The following is a 14,218-nucleotide window of genomic DNA, read 5'->3' on the forward strand; positions in this document are numbered from 1 at the left end:
CTAGTTTCTAGTAATTTAATTCTTAACTTAATAATATTATATATACGCTCGCTTAGCTTATAACTATCGGTTTCTATATTCTAATTTTCCTTAAGTCACCTAAGTGTAGGCACCGTATATAAATTAGTTTATCTCTATGAATTCTATTAGAGTACCCGAACTAGTAGCCTAGTAGTTATCGGTTCGGGTACTCTAACCTTTTATATTTCGTATTAAGAGTTTAATTCTATAGTAGGGTACCTTTTTTTAGGTTCTTAGTCCTATATTTTTCTCGTGTATAATAGTCTATATTAGTCTATTCTAGACTCTTCTATATTATTCTATTATAGTATATCACGTCGCGTTTCTAAAATGGTTATTTACGCTTTCTTCGCGTCTAGTAACTATATAACACTTAAATTATAGGGCTACTATATAGAGTTTTCCTAGTGCGCGTCTAGATTTCCTAGTTTAGTACTTCGTTCTCTATAGTATTCTTCTTCTTTTTATAATAACCACGACGTTACTATACTTACATTAATAATACGCTATTCTATATCTTTTACTTATACGCAGCCATTATAGAACTTAAGATATATACCGCTGGTTCCTAGGTGTCCTTATCCTTAGTATAGTCCTTCTAACGGATTCTATATTTCTAAATACCGTCTTTATTAATTCTATATTTAATAATATAGTCTACTTTAAACACGTCTAGTCTATCTTAGGGTATAATAGAGTATAACTACACGTTCATGCGGCCATACACGTTAGATCGAAATCTTTCGAGTAGTAAGACGTAGAACACGTTATAGATTCTTATATTACTTTCTAAGTCGAGCTCGTAGACTCTTATACCGATACGACGTTTAATTCGGAAGGGACTAGCCATTTTATAATCGAGCTTCTTATTTACTCGCGACGTTCGTATATTACGGACGTTAAGAAGAACCTTATCGCCCTCCTCATACGTCTAATCCTTAGCTAATCTATTATAGTACTTTATATACGAGTCGTTTACTTATTAGATTATAGCGTGATAGTTACGTACGGTTTCGAAGATTTTAATCGCTAATTCCTAAGCGTGGACGTTCACGTCTGTTATTCGATTAAATTAGACCGTCTAAGGCTTAAAACCTATCCTTAGACTACGTCCGAGGTTCGCCTAGAAAGGTATAATATCTATTATACTATAACGACTATTATTATATACGAACTCTACTATACTTAGTAGGGAGGCCTAGTTATTCTACTTAAAATTATAGAATACATATAGATAGGCCTCGAGCGTCTAGTTCTATCGCTCTATCTAGCTATCCGTCTAAGGATGAAATACTATAGATATGTTCCTATTTATACTTACTATTTTATAGAATAACGTCTAGAATTTAGACGTGAAGATACTTCCTCGGTCCGTAACGATCCTTTTTAGTATACCATGGACCTTAATAATCTTGTTCTAGAACACCTACGCTAGTTCTTTAGATATAATCGTCTTCTATACTAGAATATACCTAGATATCTTTATAAGTCTATCTATGATAATAAGAATAGATTTATAACTTATTCTAAGTATCTCGCTTAGAGGTAAGTTAACTATAAAGTCTATAGTAACGTCTTCCTATATAAAGAGGGGGGCTAAAAGAGGCTATAAATTTCTATATAGCTTATGTCTAGGGGCCTTCATTCTTTAATAAATCGGATAAGTAGCTATCTATTCTTCGACGTACTTAGGTATATCTTCCTAAAAATAGTACTAATAAATTAAGCTTAGGGTACGTATATACCTAAAGTATTCTACTAGGTTAGCGTTATAGTATCGGCTAACTACGTTAAATCGCGTATTACCCGTTGGTATATAGTACTTTCTATTATAGTAAAGTAAGCCATCCATAAAGGTCCACTTATAGTCTACTTTAGTCTATAATAATCTATCTTACTATATTTTACGTAACTTTAAAACTATCGGGTCTATCTTCTATAGATCCACGATTAACTAGGCGAGGTTAATTAGATATTTATACTAGGTATTATCGCCCTTCCCGATAGCGCTAATAAACGGCCTACTAGGGACTTCGGTACCGCGTCTTTAGTTACTAGCTTCGGTCTTAGAGATTCGATTACTAGTATCGACGTTAGCATCTCGCTAATCGCCTAATAACTTAAAATCTAACCTCGTCCTTAAGAGTTAGGCCTATAGCTACTCTAGGACCCTATAGCTACTATAATTCTAGGCGCCTTCTTTATAGTTAGGTCTTCTTAATATTCTATTAGCTAGATTTATACTTCTAGATTAATAGTAGATTATAAAGTAAAAGTTCGTAAGCTACTTAGCCTATTAGATCTATTAATAGTTTAAAACTATCGTACTTATAAACCCCTTTAAGTTATAGTAATTAGTTAGTAACTTAACGTTATACATGGTACCTTTAAGATAATATCGCTACTATTTAAACGACTCTACTATTACTAGTAGCTCTTGGTTATAGATAGTATATCTAGTCTTAATATCAACTATTTTACGTAAGAAGAACGTAACTAGATACTATTAGACCTTTTTAGACTTAGTTAGTCTAGGCTAGGAGAGAATATCTAAGATTATAAATTCTAACGCGTCGGTTTCGACGTAGATAGGTTTAGTCAGGTCGAAGTACACTAGTAATAGGGTAGTTATAAATGCCTCTTTGATTTTCTTAAAGAAGGCCCTTTCGCCTTCTAATAATTCTATAGGCTATGATTTAATATTATACTATTTCTATCTACCGCGGACCGTAATAGACGAATCTATAGTAGTAGTACACGCGTTAAGCGGTACTACTAGCTAGGAGAAATACTTAACGAATTTTTAGTAGTAATTAGCGAATCTAATAAAGACACGTATATCTTAAACCGATTTTAGTTTAGGCTAGTCCACGATAGTAGCGACTCTATCCCTTTCTATGGTTATACCTTAATTAGTAATAACGAAGCTAAGGAAGTTAACGTGGTCCTAGTGGAACTCGTATTTAGATAGCTTAATATATAGCTTATATTTTTCTAGCCTATCTAGGACTACGCGTATATACTAGATATATTCTTCTTCGTTATTAGAGAAGATAAGGATATTATTAAGGTATACGATGCACGTCGTGTTAAGTAGGTCTACTAGCGCGTTATTAATATACGCTTAGAAGGTTCCTAGCGCGTTAGTTAGTCTAAAAGGGACTACTATATACTCGAAGTATCTATAACGGGTCCTAAACGCCGTTTTCTACTTATCGCCCTTCTTAATACGTAGGCGGTAGTAGGTATTATATAGATCGAGCTTAGTAAAGATCTTTACGCGCCCTAGTCTATTAATAGACTCGGAGATAAGAGGTAGTAGATAACGATTCTTTCGCGTAATATTATTTAGACTACGGTAGTTAATATATAGACGGAGACTCCTATCCTTCTTCTTTATAAAGAGGATTAGAGCTTTGGCTAGAGATATACTAGGCCTAATCTATCCTTACGTAAGGTTCTTTTTAATGTATTCTCGGAGGACCTATAGCTCGGGTTCTAATAGAGAGTAGATAGGTCCGTGTAGAGGTTATTAACTATCTTCGAGATTAATAGTAAGGTCGGTAGATTAGTATTAAGGTAATTTAGACGAGTCGATCGCTAACACGATATATTAGTATATTTTATACTAATATAGTAGGTTTTCGTCTACTTTAATACTAAGCTCTCTATTTTAAGTAAGTAAGAGGACGTAGATAGCGGAGATTACCTTTTCGTAGTCCTTCTAGAATTATTCGTCGTCGACTAGCTATACTAGGTTCTATTATAGTAGGTACATGCGCCAGCCAGCTATTTTCTAGATAAAGTCTAGTTTCGGGTTATATTTTTCGAGCTACGGTATACCGAGGATTATATTAAAGGGACTATCTACCACGATAAAGGTTAAGTAGTAGGGTTTCTACTTCCCCCCGCTATCCTAGATACCGTATTTAATAGTATAGATACTCTACGATTTAATAGGACCGTTAATACCATAGAAGGTAGTACCTATTAGTACTTAAATATCGACGTTAAGTTCTCGTGCTCGTTAAGTCGATATAACGTTAGTAGCTAAACTACTATTAAGTATTACGGTCTAATATTATCTACGAGGGACCTCGATAGGCCTAGCCTATAGTTCGATATACTAGTTAGCTAGTTATCCCTCTATTTTAGTTACACCTATAAGTTACGAGGGTTCCTTATAGATAGTTAGTTTTTTATATTATATACCGGGTAGTTAGGCGCGATATATCCTAGCTACTAGTACTTATAGTATATAACTAACTTAGTATCTATATTAGTATTCGGTGGTTTCCCTAAGCGGTACTCGGGTACTATATAATCTATTCTACTATAGGTGTAGTAGGTAACTTTAGATTATTTATATAAGTCGTTTCTCGCGTCTCGATATATCGACTAGTAGAAAGATCCGTGGTACGGGCCTCGTCTTCTTAAGTTCGTAGAGTAGTAGCGCCCATAAGGTATTCCGCGCGATCTATTACTAAACCGGTCCTCTTTAGATAATTTTATATCGGATTAGATTAATAGGGATAGTCGTGCGCCTATACGACGTTAGTTATTTATTATACGCTAATGTTATTCTACGAGATTCGCGAGTGCCTAAAGGTTGGTAGAGATAGATATTATAAGGTTAATACGTTCCTTTACGCTCGGGTTAAGGGACCTTTTAAAGTTATCGCATTATCGAACTATATAATCTTCCTTAGCTTCTCTCTAAAGAGGTCGGAGGTATTTAAGAAGTTATAACGGGAATTATCTCTCTTACTATTAAGTCTTAAAGATATAGCTCTAAGCCTATTCGCGTCGCTCGGCTCTATTACTAAAGTATTAAAGAAGGAATTCGGTGAACGTGTCCTAGTTATACGCATCCTTAGGGTGTTTAATTCGATATACCATCTAACGTTCAGATAGTATTAGGTCTAGGTAGTTCTATACGAACCTAATCTTATTACTATTATTCGTAAATAGATAGAAGAATCGGCTATACTAGTAAGCCTATTCGTAAAAGCTCCTCCTGGTTTTACCGTCGAAGTAAGGTAGTTTCTTAGGCTAAGGTAACTAGGATAGTAATAGACTTAGTTAGACTGTTTCGGCTTAAGTTAATCTATATTAGTATAGATTAGTTACTACTAGCACTAAAGCGCGTAGTGCGGCTTCGAGTCTAGCGGTTTATTCTCGCGCTTTATCGAGTTCACGAAGTTACTACTTAAGCTAAGCCTAACGCTATCTCTCCGTGTATAGCTTAGTATATATATTATTATAAGGCGTGGTTAACGTTAGTCGGTTCTAACGAATTAATTCATTAACGTTAATAGGGTCTAGTCTTATAGTAAGGATAGGTCTAGTATAGTATAAACTAGACCGCGATAGAGTATAATAGACTCCTTCCTTATTATCTAGGTAATCTTCTACGGTTATACGGAATACCGTACTAGTTATTAGTGCGATAGTCTATAGGGTATACTTATTAGTGGAGGTGGTTATAGGGAGACTATTCTCTTCGTTTAGATTTAGAGAGAGTCTCTCGTGTAAGGTAGTACTACGGGTATTATAGCGCCTAGTAGGAGCTATCTCTATAAGCTACCGTTATACTATATAGAGAGGAATTAAAATATATAGAGTAAAGACGTGGGATAGTAGTCTAATAGTTTATAGAGAGATATAGGAATGTATTTATAGAGTAATCTTACTCTTATACGAGGTTGATTCCTAACGAGTAGGAATCGGTTTATACAGTCTACTTATATAGTGACCTCGCTTAACTTAGCTAACTCAACCTAGCTCTGGCCACTACGTGGCTGTATAGATTAGAATAGTCTATATAGGTCCGTTATGGTTCCCGTCCTAACATATACTACTATTCTTCTACCTCTTTTACCTTTACTACCTTCCTTATAAATATATAATAAATAGAAAGAGTTAGAATAAGTTCTATATAAAGAAAGAGAAGGAACCTAAGAAACTTATTAATAACTATATCTATTAATTTTAAACTTAACCCTTCCTCTCTATCTAAGCTATCTTTAAGAGAAGAGAATTTCTCTAAGTAGAGATTAGCTTAGATAATTATATTTAAATATATTATGGAAGGCCGCTCCTGCAGCCCTACATGTATATGTCCCTAGCTCGATTACATGGCTTTATTATATATTTAAGGAGGGCGTTTTTCCTTGGTCATTCTACTCGGCGCGCTTCCCCCATCACTAATATTCGACTATTTAACCTTTTCTTACGTTTATAGGCCTCTATAGGTATTAATTATTAGACTTAGCTATTAAAGAATTAATTAAGAGTATTATATAGACCCGTCCTATCGTAAAAGAGAACTAATAAGAAGTCGTACGTTCAAAGAGAACTTATAATACCTAGGAGAGATACTTGTGAGTTCGTCGCGACTACTATACTAGGAATATAGCTATTTATAAAAGGGATACACGTGGCGATAGCTTACTATAATTTTAGAGGTTATACCCGGACTATAAACTTATAGGGGGAGATTAGGACTCCGAAACTAGCTTAGGGGAAGTATATGGCGTGCCTAATAAGGTAGTCTAGACTTACTAGATCGAAGCCACGAGTCTAGAAAATAGGGAGTCCGGAGTCGCTAGGGGCTAGCCTCTTAAAAGTAGCCGTAAAAAGTATACGCATGCTAACACGGGTAATAGCGCGACTCGAAAATGTCTTAGGGGAATAGAATATAAAACAGGGCCAGATGAAGTAGTAAAGAAGAGTTTAAAAACGATAAATACAACCTATTTAGTACTACCATAGCTGTTATTTATAAACACGGCTACACGAGTATACCACTTTAGGAACGCCTTATACAAAGATAATAATATAAGTAGGATACCGTGAACCTTATATCGATGAAGACGATAGTAATAGTTCACCTTATAAAGGGATTAGTTAACATAGAGAAGGGATAATAGATGTTATAGGTAGACGCATTAGGCTAACCTTTAGTTAAGGTAATCCCTTGACTAATAACCTTACCCCTAGCGTCTCTACTAGTATATCTACTACTAGTAATAGTGCGATAGAAGCTTAAAATAACGACCTAGTAACTTATAGAGAGATACTTAACTTCTTCGTAGCATTTGCGCGATAAGGAAGGATAGTACCTCTATCTACCCTAGCCCCCGAGCGCTTTAAAGGAATAAATATTACGGCCTTCCTTCGGAAGTACGAGGACATGTATATAAACTATAAAGTTCCGCCTAATAAGAAGATAACCTCCCTACTATTATACTATAAGGACTATCTCCGTCCTACTATTAAAGGAATAAGTAGGTTTTAGAAATAGTAGTGGGCCACGCTACGTAAAGAATTATTAAAGGAATTCTCTCTATTTAACTCTACCCTTAAGGAAGGCACCATCTACTTTATCCGAAAATACGTGGAAATGGTTAAAGTAGACCTATCCTACTCTCTCTCTATGTACTACTCCCGGTATCGTGTTATTATAGAGAAACTTACGGCTAAAGGAAGCCTAAGCTTATATTCGCGAATAGAGCTCTTCCTAGAAGGGCTGCCTAATAGTCTTAAGGCTCGGGCTATAGAGAAATGTTAACTCATAATAGAAGTACATAGTTACGACTAGGTAATTATCTATGGCTTCGTATTACGAAAGGCTAGAGTACTTAAGGAACTAGCTCGTATTAATAAGTACTTAGCCGCATAAGAGCTAGCCATAGCTATATACCATAAATTAAAGATAGGGAGTAAGAAGACCGGCTTAGAAGAGTAGTTACATGAAGAAAGAAGAACTAATGAATTTAACTACCCCTCTCTAGTCGTAGTATACGTCGCGCTAGAATTGGATAAGTTTAACGAGATAGTAGAGAGATTTAGTAAACTAGACCTTACGTTAATTAAGATAAAGTCCTACTTTACCTCTAATCCCTTATTTCTATCTCTTAAGAAGTACGAACCTAAGCTACTTTCGGCTATTATTAACTAGTAGGCGCGAAGGCTAAATCTTTTAGTATATCCCTAAGTATAAGGCATGCCTATAGAACTAACGTAAGTTTATCCATAGAATTATATATAGAATAGAGAATACGTCTCTACCCGAGACTCCTAAGAAGGCGTTATAGCCTAGAATAGGCCTCGAAGACTAATTGTATACATTACGTACGGAGGAGATTACCTAATATATAGATATCCGGAGATAGTAGGATATATTAGAGACGGATTACTAAATATTAACAGGGTACGAGTATTCCAAGGGCGTTTCGGGGCGAATAGAGAAGAAATCCTATTACTACTCTCCTCGGTAGGGCTATAAGCTACTCTATAAGCTATCCGGAACTACGTAGTAATGGTTTAAAACGGCCTAAGCTAGTATAGAGGAGGAGTAAAGGTTTCTACGTCTATAGTAAACATTAACGCTTTATAGAGAGTACTAGTATATAGTATTAGTATAAAACCTACGAAGGGTCCCTACTAGACCTTAGCGGATAGTAATTCGGAAGAAGAAGTTACGTCACCTAAGAGTAAGAAAGATAGATATATAGAATTCTACGAACGCTTCGACGTGGCTAGTAATAGATATATCTATAAGGAGATAGCCCTAGAAGAGCCCGCTATGCTCGTAATATCTAGAAGGGGGATTACGAAGAGTATACCTAATTATACTAAAGAAAGAAAGATCGCCTGTCTCCGCGGAATGCGTGAAGGGTAGTATATAAGAATTATTAAGGAATAGAAGGACGGCGAGAAGAGTAGCGACTAGAGAACGTCTAAATAAGAGCCAACGGCGCCGGAGGATAAGATAGATAAAGGGGATGGCCTAAATCCTAGTTAAAAGGTATATATCTAAGGCGTTAAGCTTAATAACTATCTACACGAAGGATAGCGGCTAAGTATAGAAGCTAGCGAAGCATGGCTAGTGCGCGTTCTAGGGATAACTATAAATATTACTATTAGCGAACTATTAAGCCTTAATAGCGACTTATATCGTGCGGTATTCGAGAAGGGCGCCCCCGACTTTATAGCTAGAGAGGTCTATAAGACTCGAGAAGAGAGAGCCGAGAAGAAAGAAAGAAACGACTATACTATGGCTCCCGAGATAAATAAACTTAACGTATTAGTACCCCTCTATACTATAGAGATAGCTATCACGTAATAAGATATTAATTAGCTTAAGGAAGGGATAGTAAGGCTAGTAGCTAAGTATCCGAGGTACCTTATAGAAGTTAGTCCTAAAAGGGCGACTAGTATAGTACTATTTAATAGTGGCGCATAGATAAATAGTATTCGACTAGATACTACGAGGCGTCTTAGGCTAGCGATATCTTCGCTTCTACTATATATAAAGAACTCGAGTTTAGTTAGCGCTACTTAGTATAGTACTCTATTTATAGGAATAGTATAGTAATACCCTATCCGCATAGATCGGATCGTTATAGCTACTTTAATATTTATATATAGCGAACTTAATTATAACCTTATCCTAGGGGAGCTATATACTAGATAGGCCTTACTTACGGTGTAGAGGTTAGCCTCTAGGTAAGTACTCTTAATAGTCTACTCCGTATATAGATAAGAACGTATAACCTTTAAAACTAGTCTAGACGAGTATATTCTAGTCTTAGAGAAGGAGGGTAACTCCGTGGCTAGAGACTAACTATATAGCGGAGTATATCGCCGGAAGCTGGAGTTAAGCCGGATTATTAGTTAAGGGCTACCCTTAACTAATAATCCGTACTAAATAGAGTCCGGTAAACCTACTAATAAAGGGGATAGGCTATATTTTTATACGTATATAGAAATAAGTTATATAGAGTTACTTTCCGAGAAAATCCGGCCTAAAAATATTACTTAGTTATCGAGAAAAGATGACTTAGCTACCCTAGTTACGGCGGTAAGGTACGCTACCTTTATATATAAATAAGGCACGATAATAGAACGGCTTATAGTAGACTCTACCGGCCTCTTAAGACGGTATTCATCTAGGGTATTAAAGGGATTTAGTATGGCTACCATGTATAAAAGAAAGGGAGTTAAAGTATACCCCGTGGATAACTCCGAAGCCTACCGAAAGGTTCCTAGAAATCTATTAGGGTATCTAGACTAGCGTAAACGAGTAATCGCATAGTAGATACTTCTTCTAGCCGTCTACCTAGGCCTTAATACGTTTAATAGACTAATAGAGCCTTAAAGGGTAACTATCCCGCTAGGAACACGTCTAACGCCTCTATATATAAGTTAGCTAAAGATTAGAATAGAGCTACGTCCCGCGGAACTTAAGTTACTATATATAATCTTATTATATCGCGAGGAAGCACTAGTATAGAAATTCTTATACCTTAGTAAATTTAACGAAGAGGTGGTATCTCCGTAGGAGATCCGAACGGTAGAACATAAGATATAGTAGGCTAAGAACTTTAATATTTCTAGAGCCCTTTATAGAAAGGTACTTACGATTCTAAAAGAGCGTCTTAATAGCGGAAGGCTCGAGCCCTATAGTAGTCCTTATTAAAACGCCTATTTTCTCGTGGAAAAGAAGAAGGAAGCTAATAAGGAACGAGATTATAGATTAATCAATTCGGCGATAGAAATTAACCGAGTCACTATTCGTAATATGGCCACGCCGCCCTTATATAAAGAGTTCTCGGAGCACTTTACGGGGATAGCCGTCTTAACATTTACTAACTTCTTCTTAGGATATAATTAGATTCTATTAGTAGAGTATTACTAAGACTTAACGGGGTTTATAACGCCCCTAGAATTACTACACGGGATAATATTACCTTAAGAGGCTACTAATTTAGTAGCTTAGTTCGTTAGAATTATATTAACTATTATATAAGAATATATCCCGGAGAGGGCTCTACTATTCCTAGATAACTTAGATATTAAAGGACCTATAACGAAATATAACTCTAAGGAGGCCCTGCCTAGAATTCGTAAGTATATCCTAGAATATTTAATTAACGTGGATAAGGTTCTCGCGGATATAGAGCGCGCCGGATACGCCCTAAGTAGTAAGAAGACTTAGTAGTATATTAAAGCCACTAACGTTATAGGATACGTCTACGATATTAAAGGGAGGCGACCGAGTAATAAAAAGGTTACTACTATTAGGGACTGGAAACCCTATAAAAACACGACGAATATGCGAGCCTTCCTTAGCGTTTATATATATTTCCGGATATGGATCCCCGGGTACGCTATTATCGCATCGCCGCTATTTATACTATTAAAGAATAAATCGGCCTAGTAGTAGATAGCTAAGGAGTAGACCTCGATAGACGCGCTAAAGATAGCTCTAACTACTACTCCCGTACTAATAACGTTACGGTACGGGATAGGTATAGGAGATATAATTCTAGTAGTAGACTCTAGTAACGTTAGGTAGGGAGCTACATTAATATAGGAGAATAAGAATCGTAAACGTTAGCTATCGCGGTATAATAGAGGAATATAGTTAAAAGCTAAGAGAAACTACGATACCGTGAAGCTAGAGTACCAAGCCCTCCTCCACGCGTTATAGAAGTTCTAGTAATATCTCTATAGTATATACTTTATTATAGAAATAGACGCGAATACTCTAGTTACTTAAATTAACCGCACTATAACTAACTTACTAGGGGCGCTCGTTACTAGGTAGCTCGCGTAGATTTAGCTATAGAACTTTATAGTTAGGCACGTACCTAGAAAGCGTAACGTAGTCGCCGACGGTATCTTACGGATATATAAAGGAGAAGAACTACTAGACGTCCCTACCTTTAACCTAGACGAGTTTATAGATATGGCTCTATATATAGACGTACTAGAGACGTCGTTAATCAAGCCCGTTAGCGGGAGAGATTACATGATAGGGATACTCGACTATACCGCCATTAAGTCTCCCTTAATAGATAAATATAGCGATAAATAGTAGAGGATTACGAAATACCTTACTATACTTAAGAGGCTAACCGACCTAACTAACTAAGTGTATAAGGCCTTTATAACCGACTACCTAAAGTTCCTTATATATAACTAAATACTCTAGCGGAGAGGAGATAGACATCGCTAACATACACGAGTAATTAAGGATCCGAATACTAGGGCGCGTATAATTACCGCTACTTATAACGAGATAGATTATAGAGGTAGCGAAGGGACCCTCGGAAGGATTAAGGATAAGTATTAGTAGGTAGGTATACATAGAGACGTGTAATAGCACGTGAAAATCTATAATAAATATTAACGACGAAGTAAACTCCTTGGAGGTCTTAATAAAGGGCTCTACCACGTTATAACGCCTGTTCTTTAGTAAAGAATATACTTAGACGTAACGACGCTACTACCTTCTATAGGGTATAGTAAAGTGGTATCTATACGAGAATAGCTAAGCGGATAGACTAAGGCGGAGGCATGTACGGCGGCTACGTCCATAGTCGTCGTAAAGTTCCTCTTTAAGAACGTAATCTATAGATATAGAATTATTCCTAAAATCACCTATAACGGTAGTAGAGAAAATATGGGTGCCATAGAGGAGCTCCTCTAACTCTATGGAATTTATTAGAAGGTTACGTCTACGTATAATCCCTAAGTAAATAGAATTATTAAGAGAAGTTTTATACTACTCGCTAATGCTCTTGCGAAGATAACTAATGGCGGATTTAAGAACTGGCCCGGCTACCTCTATACGGTTATCTAGGTAGATAGAATAACGACACGTGCTAGTATAGGGTATAGTACCGTATACCTCGTGCTCGGCCATAAACTAATCATGCCTATTAAAGTCGAATTTAAGTCGCTCTAAATGCTCCCTTAGGACGAGGTGTAATCGACGTCCGACTTACTCGCTCTTTGAGCTAGATAACTTAAGAGAAGATCCGAGGATCTTAAGGAGGCCTATATCTACGCGATACGAACGCGTAAGGAATCGAGAGAGGCATGGAATAATAACCATTACCTTTATTAAGAGTCGTTACTAGTTAATACGATTATCCTTCTTTACGACTCGTAGTAATAGAAGGATATAGAGCGGAAGCTAAGGTAGCATTAGAGGGAGCCATATAAAATCTAGTCCGTGTTTAATTATACTTATAAGCTCGCGGAGCTTAATAGAGCCATACTTAGAGAGACGTTTCCTAGCTATAGGTTAAAGAAATATTTTATAAGAAATATAAGTAACGAGAGTTACGATAAGCCCTTACGACTACTAATTAGAAGAATTACCGAGGAAAATAAGGAGAGTGGCGATAAGGAAAACTATTATAAATAACTTACGGAATACCTCGACGACGCTACACGAACCCGGGTGGAAGTGGTAATTCCTACTCCGTAAGACTTTAATAGAGAAGAATATTTACGTTTCCCTAGAATTAACATCTTCTTCTAGGGGATAGAAGTTTTTTTAAGGAGGGAAGGAATACTTATAAAAGTAGTCTTATAACGATAAACTCTATTATCGAAAAAGGACGATGAACTCCATCATCGAAAGAGGATAATAAACCCTATCATTACTATAAAATAATAAAACTTATTATTAAAGTAAGTAATGCTCGAAAGAAGATATAATGGCGTTTACGCGAATTCCACCTACTATATATTAAAGCCGGTCGTGTAATCGAAGCCTACCTATCGAAGGCCCATTTCGTTACTATAGAACGGGCCCTATTAGGAACTAATAAGGAAGAAAAGAAGGAGGAGGTATAGGAGAAAAAGATACTTATAGGAAGTCTTATAAGGATGAGAATATACCCGGTATCTATTTATTTATAGATTCCGCTATATACCTAGTGGATACATTCATTCATAGATTTCCTATATATCTAGTATATATTTATTCATAGATTCGACACGTATACGGGCCTACGGCCGTTAGTAAGGATCATTTATAAAAATTACTATATACCCGGCATTCAAGGAGGTATAAAAAGAGAACTTAAGATAGTATATAACTCTTCCCTCTTACACCTCTCTATACCTCCTTAATTAATAAAACCTCCTCCTCTACTTCCGCCTCGCTTAACTATCTCTCCTTAGAACGTAACTCGCTAATAGAACCGATAATAATAATGGCCCCGCTAAAAAAGAAAACGCCTACCTATAAAGAGTTATAAGATCGTTAAGTACTAATAAGATAGACGCGGTCCTAGTTAAGAGTCATAAGTACTAAAGTAGAGCCATTAACGGCTATCGTGGTATCGAGGCCATCTACTACTCCGTATAGATAGGCTATAGAAGCTACGGA

This window comes from Pseudovirgaria hyperparasitica, assembly GCF_010093815.1.
Source record: "Pseudovirgaria hyperparasitica strain CBS 121739 unplaced genomic scaffold EJ05scaffold_19, whole genome shotgun sequence".
NCBI lineage: Eukaryota > Fungi > Ascomycota > Dothideomycetes > Acrospermales > Acrospermaceae > Pseudovirgaria > Pseudovirgaria hyperparasitica.